The sequence below is a fragment of the Balaenoptera borealis genome (assembly GCF_965194805.1).
Source record: "Balaenoptera borealis genome assembly, chromosome: 1".
NCBI classification, from domain to species: domain Eukaryota; kingdom Metazoa; phylum Chordata; class Mammalia; order Artiodactyla; family Balaenopteridae; genus Balaenoptera; species Balaenoptera borealis.
Window position 1 is genome coordinate 16,186,549 of NC_138860.1, and position 12,169 is coordinate 16,198,717.

At 43.4% G+C, this 12,169-nt stretch overlaps 1 protein-coding gene and 2 long non-coding RNA genes across 8 annotated transcripts in view; 2 read left to right on the forward strand and 1 right to left on the reverse strand.

Moving 5' to 3' along the window:
• The window catches only part of ESRRG (estrogen related receptor gamma), a 636,910-nt gene that overhangs the window by 588,268 nt on the left and 36,473 nt on the right, over nt 1-12,169 (reverse strand). The window lies entirely within an intron of this gene.
• LOC309630682 overlaps nt 1-12,169 on the forward strand; it is a 440,591-nt gene that overhangs the window by 9,405 nt on the left and 419,017 nt on the right. The window lies entirely within an intron of this gene.
• On the forward strand, nt 1,037-7,888 carry LOC309630585. Its single transcript, XR_014245773.1, has 3 exons — nt 1,037-1,500; nt 2,009-2,116; nt 2,434-7,888. It is a non-coding gene; the product is annotated as an uncharacterized lncRNA (long non-coding RNA).

A 12,169-nucleotide genomic window follows, 5' to 3' on the forward strand; every position in this document is an offset into this window, starting at 1 on the left:
GGTACTACAATACCAACACACAGCAAACAAGCCTCCCTAGCTTAAGCCAACCCATGTGGCAATTCACAACATAACCCAAGCAAGCACAAGAAATAAACACAGACATAATCATTCCACAGCAGTGAGGCATGCGAGGGGTTTCTCCAGGCCCTTCCAGACTTTTCCAGAATTGTTCATTAAGATTCTGAATGGGGGAGGGGTGCAGCTAGGAAAAGGTTGCCAGAAGGGAAGAGAATGGGAGTAGAGAGCTTTGCCCTCTGTGTCTTTCTCTCTCTGAGAATCTCCCATCACCAAGCATGGGGGGGGGGGGGGCGGGGGGCGAGGGTCTATCCGGCACGCATCAGACAGACTTGAGGGGTGGAAGAGGGTAGGTGGTTTGAAATACTTAAAATGACACGACGGTCGGGTGACCTCCGTGTAACTTCAGAGACTCCCAAGGAAGGTGAACGGGTTGGGGAGACAGGGAATGAGGCGTAGAGGACAGGCAGGAGACACCTAGGACTACGGCAGCAGCAAGCACCAGAAGAATTTGCCAGCCCACGACAGCGGTCCTCAACTCCTGACACCACCCTCTACCCAACGACTCCTTCCCCGGATCCCCTCGCCCCCTAAGACCGGAGGACTCCCCCCACCCCCCGCACCCATCCCAGTCCCAGCGCCCTAACTCTGCCCTCACTCTTTGCCACTTTCCCAAGCCCTGAAGTCTCTATCCAGGAAGGGGGATGGGAGAGGTGTTTTAAAGAACAAATCTCATGGAAATGAGAATTGGTCAGTGTCTCTACAACACGCGCTGACAGTTTTGCAGTCATGGTAAGGCGAGTCTACAACAGCGGGATAGGACTTATGGTTGTGTGATGGAGGGAGGGTTGCTTTTTTTTTTTTTCCTCCAAGAGACTCTAAACAAGTGAAGGGGGGAAGGCGGGGGGGGGGCGGGGAGCAATAGAGATTTCCACCAGGACTGCAAATCAAGGATGCCCCAGATGCAAATGTCTGTCTGCAGATGTTGATGATAAGGATTTGGACCAGTTACCTTGGCAGGGTCAGAACTGCAGCAGGTTAAGCAGGTGAGTCGTCGGGGGATTTTAAAGAAGCCGAAGCCGGTCGCTTTGGCTGGGAAAGTCTACAAAACCCCCATGCAGGAACATTGCACATCTTACACACGCCTCCTTTAACTGGGCTCCCGCGACCTCGGGCGGGCGAGGGGGTGCCTGCCGGCGCGCCGGGACCAAGGGCACGGCCCCCCGCTGGGCCCCCGCGGGTGCGGGGCCGGCCTGGCCCCCGGGGTCCGCGTCCCGCGCGGCTGTGCACTCACCGAGCCGGGCGGCCAGGGGCCGAGGGGCGCCCGCCGCTAGCCGGAGCGCCCGGGCGCCTCCCTTTGCTCTTGGTAGCGTCGGTCCGCACTCCCTGTGACCCAGGACGTCATGATGCCTGTCTGTTTTCTCAATGATAACTTGGCAGAAGAAGAGAGAGGCTGCCAGGTTCTCCTCGGGTGGTTACGTGGTATGTGCACGTTTCTGTTTGCATGCCTTTCTCTCTCTCCCTTTTGCAAAATAAATATCTAGATTTCCCCCCCGCAAAAAAAAAAAAAAAAAATTCCCGGCACTGTCATGATTTGATTGCATTACTGCGTTGGCATAATTGACGCCTCTGGGTGTGTATTTATGTGTGTCTGTGCGTGGGGTTTTTTTGGTGGGGTTTTTTTTTTCCCCTTTAAATCCTGCTGTTGCTACTGCCGCTGCAGCCGCCGCCGCTGCGAACGGAAAGCAAGCATGCGTTCATCTTTTGTCTTTCATTTTACCTTCAGGGTGACATTCAGTGCCAACAGCTCCCTTTTGACCGTCGCCAATCCCCGGCTGGGCAAAAGACGTTTTTTAAAACCTGGGGGGAGGGGAAGGAAGAGCCCCCTCGGCCCCGAACGCTGGGGTCTCCATTCCTAACAAGGCCGGACCCCAAACCTACCCGACCCACCGCCCACCCCTGAAAAACCATTTTCCCTTCTACCCACCAGGCCCAGGCAGAGAGGCGGCACCCAGACGGCAAGGAGCATCCACCCGAGGCCAGACACCCCTGCTCTCGGCTCGCACTTGCTGACTTGCATCTCTCAGTTGCATTCCCAGTGTGTAGGCCTCTCACAACTGGAGCTATTTTCGTCTCCCAGAGATGTTCTTTAAAGCCCTTTAAAAATGGGCAGGGGGCAGGGAAGAAAAAGAGAGAAGGCCAGAAAAGGCCAAGCCCCTATAAGAGGGGCTTTCTGGACACATCCGGAAATTTGGGGGGCGGGGGCCAGGCATCTGACCCACAAGGGCAGTTTAAAAGGGCAGAAAGGATAACTAGCTTTATTTGAATTCTTCTACAACAGCAAGAAAACTTTTTTTTTTTTTTAATACAAAGATATTGCTGGTCATTCACTGTATTTGTCATTTCTATAATTAGGTTCTCGGGAATCAGTAGGGAAGTTCTCACAAATAATCCTTAATATTTATTTCTGCAAACATGAGAATGTATTTTAGATGGTGTGGCTATATGACAGGTAAAGCAAAGAGCATGTCTTTTTGTCGTACCTAGTTTGTGTCCTTTGTACATTGTTTGGTATGTTTTCCGTAGCATCTATTAATCATAATATTGTGTATATTAATCACTATGTATGCATTACTGAAAAATAAATATCTAGCACGAGGTTTGGCAAATACATGGCCCTTCTTTATCACTGATTCCCCATTTGGAGTAGTAGAATGGGCTTAGGAATTTTTTTTCCCCAAGCCTCTTGTTGACCTTGGTCACCATCATGTATAGGTAAAGTCACTGATTCAAATTCCTAAAAGATGACAGCAGAAGCCAAGATTGCAAAACATAAAGCATGGAGGAGAGTATCATATCTGAAAAACAAAGCTGATCGGTAGAAAACTTTTGAACTCATCCAAAATAATCTGCAGCTGCTGTAGGTTTAAAAATAGTTTACCTATTTGAGAGATTGGCTCAGTTTAATGAAAATGGCAAGTCACCTGTTAGGTCTTTTCCCTTTAGAGTCACAGACCACGAATCACTAGCAAATTCCAGAGGGAAGACATTGTAATTATGTAAAGACCATACAGTCCAAATTGGAGAAGAGCCTCACTAAAGTAAACCTAAGGAGGGTCTCAGGACTACTGACTAGTAGACAGATTCCAGAAGTTAAGTCTACCTCACCACCCTAAACAACTGGACATAGCTGTCTGGCTCTACTTATCTGTCTCCTTGGAATGCCCAAAGGATGAATCAGTGCAGACCTGTCCGGCGCTTAGAGGTTATCAGGGTCAAAGATGATTCTGAAGAAGGCAAGGGTCTACTCAGAATTCGAGGAGACATCATCGCACCATGTTACTGGTGACTTTTCAGTAACTCTCCAAGAGGGGCTCATTAATATTCAACCTACCAACCTGGTTCTCCAGCTTTTTTACTTATTAACCTCAGAACTGGACCCTTAAAGACCCACTGCCAAGAGAAAGAACCATAAAAATTTGACTAACTTTAATCCCTTGAAATCCAATTTTTTTTTTTCAGACAATTGCCTTCTGTGCTGTTTGTCACCAATCCACATGCCAGTGAAGGTGACCAAACGGTTTCCTTCCCCAGGGCTGAGCTCTTTGAGCAACTAGTAAAGTGTAGAAGGCAAGGTACTCAAGTTCTCTGGAGGTTTGACTAGATCCCTTCTAAGCCCAGCTTTTCTAAATCCAATTCTGCCTGAGAATGGCTCTCTGTTGTTTATTCAAGTTCAAACTCCTCAGACCACTTTCAGGTCTTTATTTTCTGGCTTCACCCTAAATATAATAGTTAATGTTGTTGGAGCACGTTCAGTTTAACTTCCCAACCAAACCAAAGGGTGTAAAAACACTTACTAAGGTGCATGGAACACACAGAAGGCACTGTTCTAAACTTTACTTGTGTTTGGAACTTGTAAATCTAATTAAATCTTCTCAACAACAATATGAGAGAGGGATTATTGGTACTCCCATTTTACCCAAGGAAACGGAGGCACAGAGAAGTTAAGTAATTTGCCCAAAGTTACCCAGCTGGGATTCAAATTCAAGGGCCTTGAGCCCTCATTATCACTCTCTTTGCCTATCTACCCACCTAACCAACTCAACTTGCATCCTAACTAGTCGAATCTTGCAGTCAGGCTGGTCATACATTGCCCATCTCACACCCTCTGTTAACTCCTACTCCAATATCATTGCCCAAGCCTTCAATGTCATTGGTCAAGTCCAAGTTCAAATCCTATTTTGCCCACAAAGTCATTATTTACTATTCTCGAGTGTACTGATCATTGTCTCTCTCTGTTCTGGAATGTTCACTTCTACATATGACATCAATGTTATTTAACCGCTTCAGGGGTTTGCTTTTTTAATCACCACCTCCCAATTCCTTTCTAACAGGATTATGGATTTTTTTTTTTTCCTGTCTCTTCTGGCTTGCCTAACAAAGTGCCAAGTACAACACAGGCTCTCATAAAATAGCTTCTGATGCACTCATTGACACAAAACTGCCCTCTGGAGAGCTACGATGCCAATGTTCAATTTGACAGAAATTCAAAGTTTTAAGTAGCAACAGTTTTATCCTTTTAACTGGAGAAATGACAAGCTTATTTCTCCATATTTCAGACAGGCCCTAGGAAAAAGCAAGTAAGGCCAAAGGTGAACCTATTTAATTGGAGAAGCATATTCTGATGAGGTAGAACTTAATGACAGCGTGTGTGCTGGAGGTGTTGGGGGGCGGACACATACATAACTGTAGTATTTGGAAGGCAATTGTAAACTTGATTATGACTTTTCAGCTGTTACGAGCCTTTCTCTGTTGGATGTTGAATTTTCTACGTGTCAGGATATTAATTTTCCTGCTTAAAAAGATAGGAAAATAAGTGGGGATGAGTAGTCCCCTGTGATCTTCTCTGGATGTGCTTCTGATCAGCTGTGGGTGACCTCAGGCAAATGATTTCATGATTCTGGGCTTCAGTTTCCTTCTTGCACAAGGAAAGATGTAATCAGCCTAGTAAGACTGGTTTTTTGGAGGATACCAAACATATGCTGGGTAGCTCAGGTAAAATTAACAAAGATCGTATTTCTAACTTCTGAGTATAGTTAAGGGTAGCTCAGAAAAAAATCTGTACACCAAAATATGTTCCAACTTCTTAGCTTTTCCAAGATGGCCGCTTTTATATGAGATAAAATGATTAATAACTGAGTGTACCAGTAGCCGACCAAATCAGCCAAAATGTTATTAGTCATCATTCATGCCTGCCTACAACTTGTTTTCTTCCTACCACAATCAATCAGATTGTTGCACAGACCTCATTTGATGTAAATTGGTCCAACCGTTTTTGCGTTGATGACTTGATCACCTGTAGCTTGAATTAAATCATGAAGTTAGTTGAAGAGCAGTTGGGGGCTAGAACCAGAATGGGACTTCTTACATATTTCCTGATGTAACTAATTTGCATCAAGCCTCTGTCTGTGTTCCTTTCCTTATTTATCCCTATGCATTGAAGACATAACTCATCGACCTTCTCATCAGGTCTTTGTTAGGATAAAGTGAAATAGCAGGAGTGAAAGCACTCTTCCAATACAACGAAATACCATCATGGCAGACGTGCCTCATTTTACACTAGAGTTGTGTTTCTAAAAAAATTTTATAAACTTAGCAGAGCATATAGAGATGAGAATTTAGGTCCCCTGACTAAGGATCTAAGCTGATTTCTACTGTATCTTGCTAGTTATAGGACATCACAAAGTCCTACAGCTAGTTAAGGGTGTAATCAAGAAGACGATACAGGTAAACGGCCCTATCCCAGGCCATTCTTGAAATCAGGGTCCAGACAGTGGGCAAGTATTACAGCTAATCAAATCAAGTGGGACCAACTTCATAAGAACATTTCCTTAAAATAGAAATGTATACCATGCCTCTGACATGAAAGAAAGAAAACAATTTCATATAAGGCAGGGGTCCTCAGCCCAGATTTCATGATTGTTCTAGGGATCCATGGATGAATTGAAAGTCTTGAAGTTGTAGGCAAAATATGTGTGTGTGCCTGTGCATTGTTCTCAAGAGAAGACCCTTAAGTTTCACCACATTCTCAAAAGGGTTCATGACTCCAGAAAGGTTAAGAACCACTGATGTAAGAAGTTTATTTTAAAACTGAACTTAAAAGAGAATAACACATCCATTTAAGCCAAATGTCATGCTGCCTACAACATGGGGAGTATATAATAATCACCAGTATTCAGAATGATGGCCTTGAGGCACAATAAAAGCTTCAATCATCAAAGAAATTTATCTTCAAGGTATTTTACTTAACTGACAAGGGAAAATGGACCAGCCTTTTAGAGAGATTTGAATACTGAATTAAAATAAGAAAAGCCTTCTGGTTTGGTTTAAGCTGGCTGGACAATGCTCTGGGCGCTAAGAAAGATGGATTAGTGTGGGAAAATACTCATTGTTTCAGGGAGTACAGTTAAGATCCATGGCAGCTGTTAGGTGCCAAAGAATGGGGGCTGTGGCAGAATTGTGGCAGGGAGGTGGGGAAGAGGGATGGGAGGGTATTTGGCAGGAAAGCTGGAATCAACAGACCTTAGTGTCTGACTTGGGCAACTGAATTAATGATAGCACGTCAAAGAGATACAAATAAAGGCTACGTAAAGAAAATAATGAACTTGGTTTGGGATATACAAGGTTTAACGGCCTGTGGAACAGCCATATTCTTCTAAATCTTTCTACCAGGAAAGATTTAGAAGAAATCTGTGGCTGGAGAAATTTATTTGGGAATCATTAGTAAATTGGCAATGGCTTAAACTGGTAATATAGATGAGGGGGGGTTGGTTAGAAGCATCTGAAATAAAATTACATTTATTTGAACAAAACCTAATTTGTAAAATATGAAATTATATTAACACCCAAGGCAAAAGGGTGTTGATGATTTTAAATATTTATGGACACCTGTATTTATACCATAAATTTCTGAATAGGGCGATACATCTCAGATTTTATTTTATACCTGGGGTTTTCTGGATTTCTTTCATTTTAAGGCTCTATTTTCATCTGAGATATTCACTGCCCAGGTTCAGAAGGGAGAAAATTTTCCTTGGCAACCAGGTTCAACTGGAAAAAATAATCAAGATGTCACCTGACGCTACAAGTCACCAGCTATGTTCTCAGCTCTGTGGCCCTGCCAGAAGCTGAACCAGCAGAGGAAACTCAGCGTCATGGAAAGAACACTAAACTTGGAGTCAGAACACAGGAGTGGGGGTCTTCTAATTTCTACCTCTGATGGCTTCTGCGACCCTGGACAAGTCATTGAACTTCTTACAACCTGGATTTCCTCTTTAATAGCTTTCCTACCATCCTCAGGGAAGGATCTTTCAAGCATTGGTGGTTAGGTAATCGTCAAAGGGGTGCAATGACTGGACCCAACCACACGCTTCAAAAGTCACCTTGATGTCAAGATGCCAGCCCCCTCCCCTCCCTGCCAGAGCCCAGCGTGGCCCATCAGGCCTTCCTCTTTACCTCCATCAATGCGCTTCCACGACTATATTTATCATATTTTAATTATGGTTACTACATCTGTCTTTGCTGCTCAGCTGTAACTGCCTTTAGTGTCACACATGTTTCTTTTTATTCTTAGTGCCTAGCACACAGTAGGTGCTCCATAAATGTTCAATGAATAAACTATTATCAAGGGAGAGCATCTGCCTGCATCTGTTCCTATTCCATGAAGTCTTTAGCTAATCTGGGAAATGGAAAAAGCAGGGCCAGCCTTACTGATAGGCCTGAAGCTATAGGGTACGGGTGCTTTGCTTAGAAAGGGCCTCTCTCAGAAAACTCCTACATTTACTGTTAATTAAGCTGCTTTATGTGTACAGTTATTATAAGGGAATAAGTATGTCATTTCCCCATCATATTTAAGCTTAAAATGCAAAACTGCCTCTCCCTCCAAAAAAAATGTAACACTGACTTCATTTGCCACTCATACAGAAATGCTGCATACCAGGTTTTACCAGAAAGCTAAGGAGAGGAAAAAGAGGGTGGGGGAAGCATTGTGAGCCTAAAGAAAAGTTGAATGGCTGTCACGGTGTGGTGGAAAGGACCAAGAAAAACAGAACCAATGTCCTGTTTCAAATTCCTTAGGAAATATCTTAAGCTCTCTATGATCAGTGATTGCATCTTTAAAATGGGTTCATACTATTTAAGTATCAGAGTTATTGGGAAGATTAAATGCACATGAAGGCACAATGCCTTGTCCAAACAGGCAATTGATAAACAAAAATTCTCCTCCCTCCCCTCCATCCCTCCCTTTCTTCCTTCTTTCTTGTTTTCCTTCCCAGAAGAAAAAAAGAATCTAACTCACCGATTTCTAACAGCGATCTACTTGGAAGCTTTTCTTTCTTTATTTTTTAAATTATTATTATTTTTTTAACATCTTTATTGGAGTATAATTGCTTTACAATGGTGTGTTAGTTTCTGCTGTACAACAAAGTGAATCAGCTATACATATACATATATCCCCATATCTCCTCCCTCTTGTGTCTCCCTCCCACCCTCCCTATCCCACCCCTCTAGGTGGTCACAAAGCACTGAGCTGATCTCCTTGTGCTACGCAGCTGCTTCCCACTAGTTATCTGTTTTACATTTGGTAGTGTATATATGTCAATGCTACTCTCTCACTTCGTCCCAGCTTACCCTTTCCCCTCCCCGTATCCTCAAGTCCATTCTCTATGTCTGTGTCTTTATTCCTGTCCTGCCCCTAGGTTCTTCAGAACCTTTTTTTTTTTTTTTTTAGATTCCATATATATGTGTTAGCATACGGTATTTGTTTTTGTCTTTCTGACTTACTTCACTCTGTGTGACAGACTCTAGGTCCATCCACCTCACTGCAAAAAACTCAATTTCATTTCTTTTTATGGCTGAGTAATATTCCATTGTATATATGTGCCACATCTTCTTTATCCATCCATCTGTCAGTGGACACTTAGGTTGCTTCCATGTCCTGGCTATTGTAAATAGAGCTGCAATGAACATTCTGGTACGGAAGCTTTTTTCTTGACCAGGCTGCTGAAAAGGAGTATCACAGGGGTTGGTTTAAAGCAGTGGTCTCCAAACTTTGCCGTATACTGGAATCACTTGGAAAGCTTTTCCTGATGCTCAAGTCACAGCCCACAGCAACAAAGTCAGAATGTCTGGGTTGGAGACAGGCGACAGTATGTTTTTAAAACTCCCAAGTGAATCTGGTATGCTCCCAAGTTTGGGAACCACTAGCTCATGTAAAGAAATGGGCCTGTGATTCGTTACTTTAGCTGATTGGAGCCTGATACTAATAAGGCCCGGGGTTTGGATTCCGATCCAGGAGGGCAGCTCTTCACTCTCTCACAGACGCTGAATGTTCATTCTTTCTCCTTCAACGCTCCTTTGGCAAGCTCTTTATAAATGAACCCCAGACAGGGTAATAACTGTGGACTGGCTCATCCCAGGTTCCAAAAAAGCGAATAAAGAAGCACATAAGACACCTGTATTTGGAGGACTCTACAGTTCAGAAAGGCATTAACACTGGGTGTTATTTAACCCTTACAACAACCCCACCTAGTTGGCGTTCTTATGATGCCCAACTTAGAGATGATGAAACCAAAAATAAGGAAAGTTCAATTTGCTGAGGGACAAAGTGGCAGATGCAGGTCTCATACTTAGGTCCAGGGTCCCAGCATGGAGGCATTTTCCCTGGACTGTTCTGCCTCGGAAGCCCTAGTAATCATCAGTCAGCAGGGTTGTATGCACATTTGAGGGTTGGTTTAAAGCTATGGTGGCTGCTCTGGCTTATTAGGAAAGAAGAAGAGGGAGGAAGAGGGAGGGAGGGGGAGGGAGGGGGGAAGGAGGAAAAGGGGAAGGAGGGAGGAAGAGGGGAGGGAGGGAGGGTGGGAGACGGGAGGGAGGAAGGAAGAGGAAGGGAGGGGGAGGGAGGGAGGAAGAGGGGAGGGGGGAAGGAAGAGGGAGGGAGAGGGGAGGGGGAGGGAGGGAGGGGGAGGGAGGGAGGAAGAGGGGAGGGAGGGGGAGGGAGGGGGAGAGAGGAAGAGGGAGGGAGGGGAGAGGGGAGGGAGAGGGGGGAGGGAGGGAGGGAGGGAAGAAAATATTTGTAAATATGTTTGAGTTAAATAGGTTTCTTTCTCCAGGCCTTTTCAAATTATTTAATATGCTAACAAGCATTATAAATCTCTAAAATGTATTTCCCAACTTATTAAATAGTGAAACACTTTTTAAGCTCAGCATTTCTTAGGACTAATGTCCCATGGAATGCTATTCCATAAAAGCTGCCCTGGCTGTCCTCACTTCCCTCAGGATTTTGTTGAAGTGTTACCCTCTCAGAGAGGAGCCCCCTAAGAGAAAGACAAATATCATATGATATCATTCATAGGTGGAATCTAATTTTTAAAAAAGATTTTTGTTTGCAAAATAGAAACAGACTTACAGATATTGAAAACATACTTATGGTTACCAAAGGGGAAACGTGGGGGGGGAGATAAATCAGGAGCTTGGGATGAACAGACACACACTACTATATATTAGATAGATAACCAACGAGGACCTACTGTAGAGCACAGGAAACTCTACTCAGTATTCTGGGATAACCTATATGGGAAACGAATCTGAAAAAGAATGACTATATGTATATGTATAACTGAATCACTTTGCTGTACACCTGAAACTAACACAACATTGTAAATCAACTCTCCGCCAATAAAAATAAAATATAAAAAAAACTAAATCACCACCTGCTCCCCAACCCACTCCTCCCCACCTGCTTCTCCTGCTTTGTTTTCCCTGTAGCCCTTAACGGCTTCTAACATACTTTGTAACTGACTTATTTATTCCCTTTACTGTTTGCCTCGCCCTCTATGTCTGGATGCTGTATGAGACATGGCATTTTCTGGCTATTTTTTTCCCAGTGAGATCTCCAGCACCTAGAAGCATAACTGGCCCAAAGTAGGTGTTCAATAAATATGTATTAAAGGAATGAATGAAGGTACAAAAAGAAATATGCCTGGAAGAATTCAAATGAAGGAAACTTCTCCACAGGTATGTCCCCTTTAAGGAAATCTTTTCTAATTCTATTTATCGCTTACAATGATCTAATGAAGTGAATATGATCCCTACCTTATAGAAAGATAAAATGAGAATTAAAGCAATTAGACCTGTATGCAGAGCAAAAAAATGGTTAAGCCGAAATACTGTGAAACTGGAATTGATTCTTTTTAATTTTCTGTGTAATTATTGTGAGATAAAGTATATATGGTGGATGTTTCCAACAGTATACGTGAAATCTACTAGAAATGTGGACAGCCATGAATTAATTGCACAGAGGTCTAATGTATCAGGCCCAGAAACTCTTTTGCATTTACCAAACCAGACCAAGCTAAGATATAAAAATTCAGCAGACCCCTGATACAGCAATGTTCATCATTGCTGGATTCAGATTCTCCATAGGTCAAATCATACTCTGAGAAATGTTCTATAGAATTCTAATGGCAGTCAGCCTGTAGCACAGGTGTAGTTGGGTCCTCCCCCACCATTTCACAAAGGCTCTACTGTATAATAACAACGCTTGGCATCAATGTAGAGCTGTTCTCTGGTAAAGGTCAAAGTGTTGTGAACAATTCAAATATACGCAGGAATGATGCTGGTCCATGGAGCTCAGAAAATGACCCAATTGACTCCTCTCCAAACACAGAGAGTAACGATGAAGTGGAGAACACATAGTAATAATGTCGGATGAATGCTCTGCTCCTCTATGTTTTTCTTTTTATCCAGAAAAACCATATTTATGAAGGGATGCTGTTTTAGTAATGAAAGTGGTTTTATTAAACACACCAGAAACTACAAATCCAAATGAGCATTTCCCTACAAAACAGTCACTTGGGGAGGCTACGTAATTACCTCACCGAGCCTGTGATTGCTCTAAACATTTGGGGAATTCCTCTTTTAAAATCATCAGCTGGTTTAGGACACACACAAGAAAACCAATCTCATTCCTTTATGGCTGCACTTTATGTAACAAAAATACCACATTTCAATCCCAGGCAAACTTGGTTGGTCAATGTAGTGGGTAACAAACTGGCTGCCCATCTGAATCTCCCAGGCGTTTATTAAGGACACG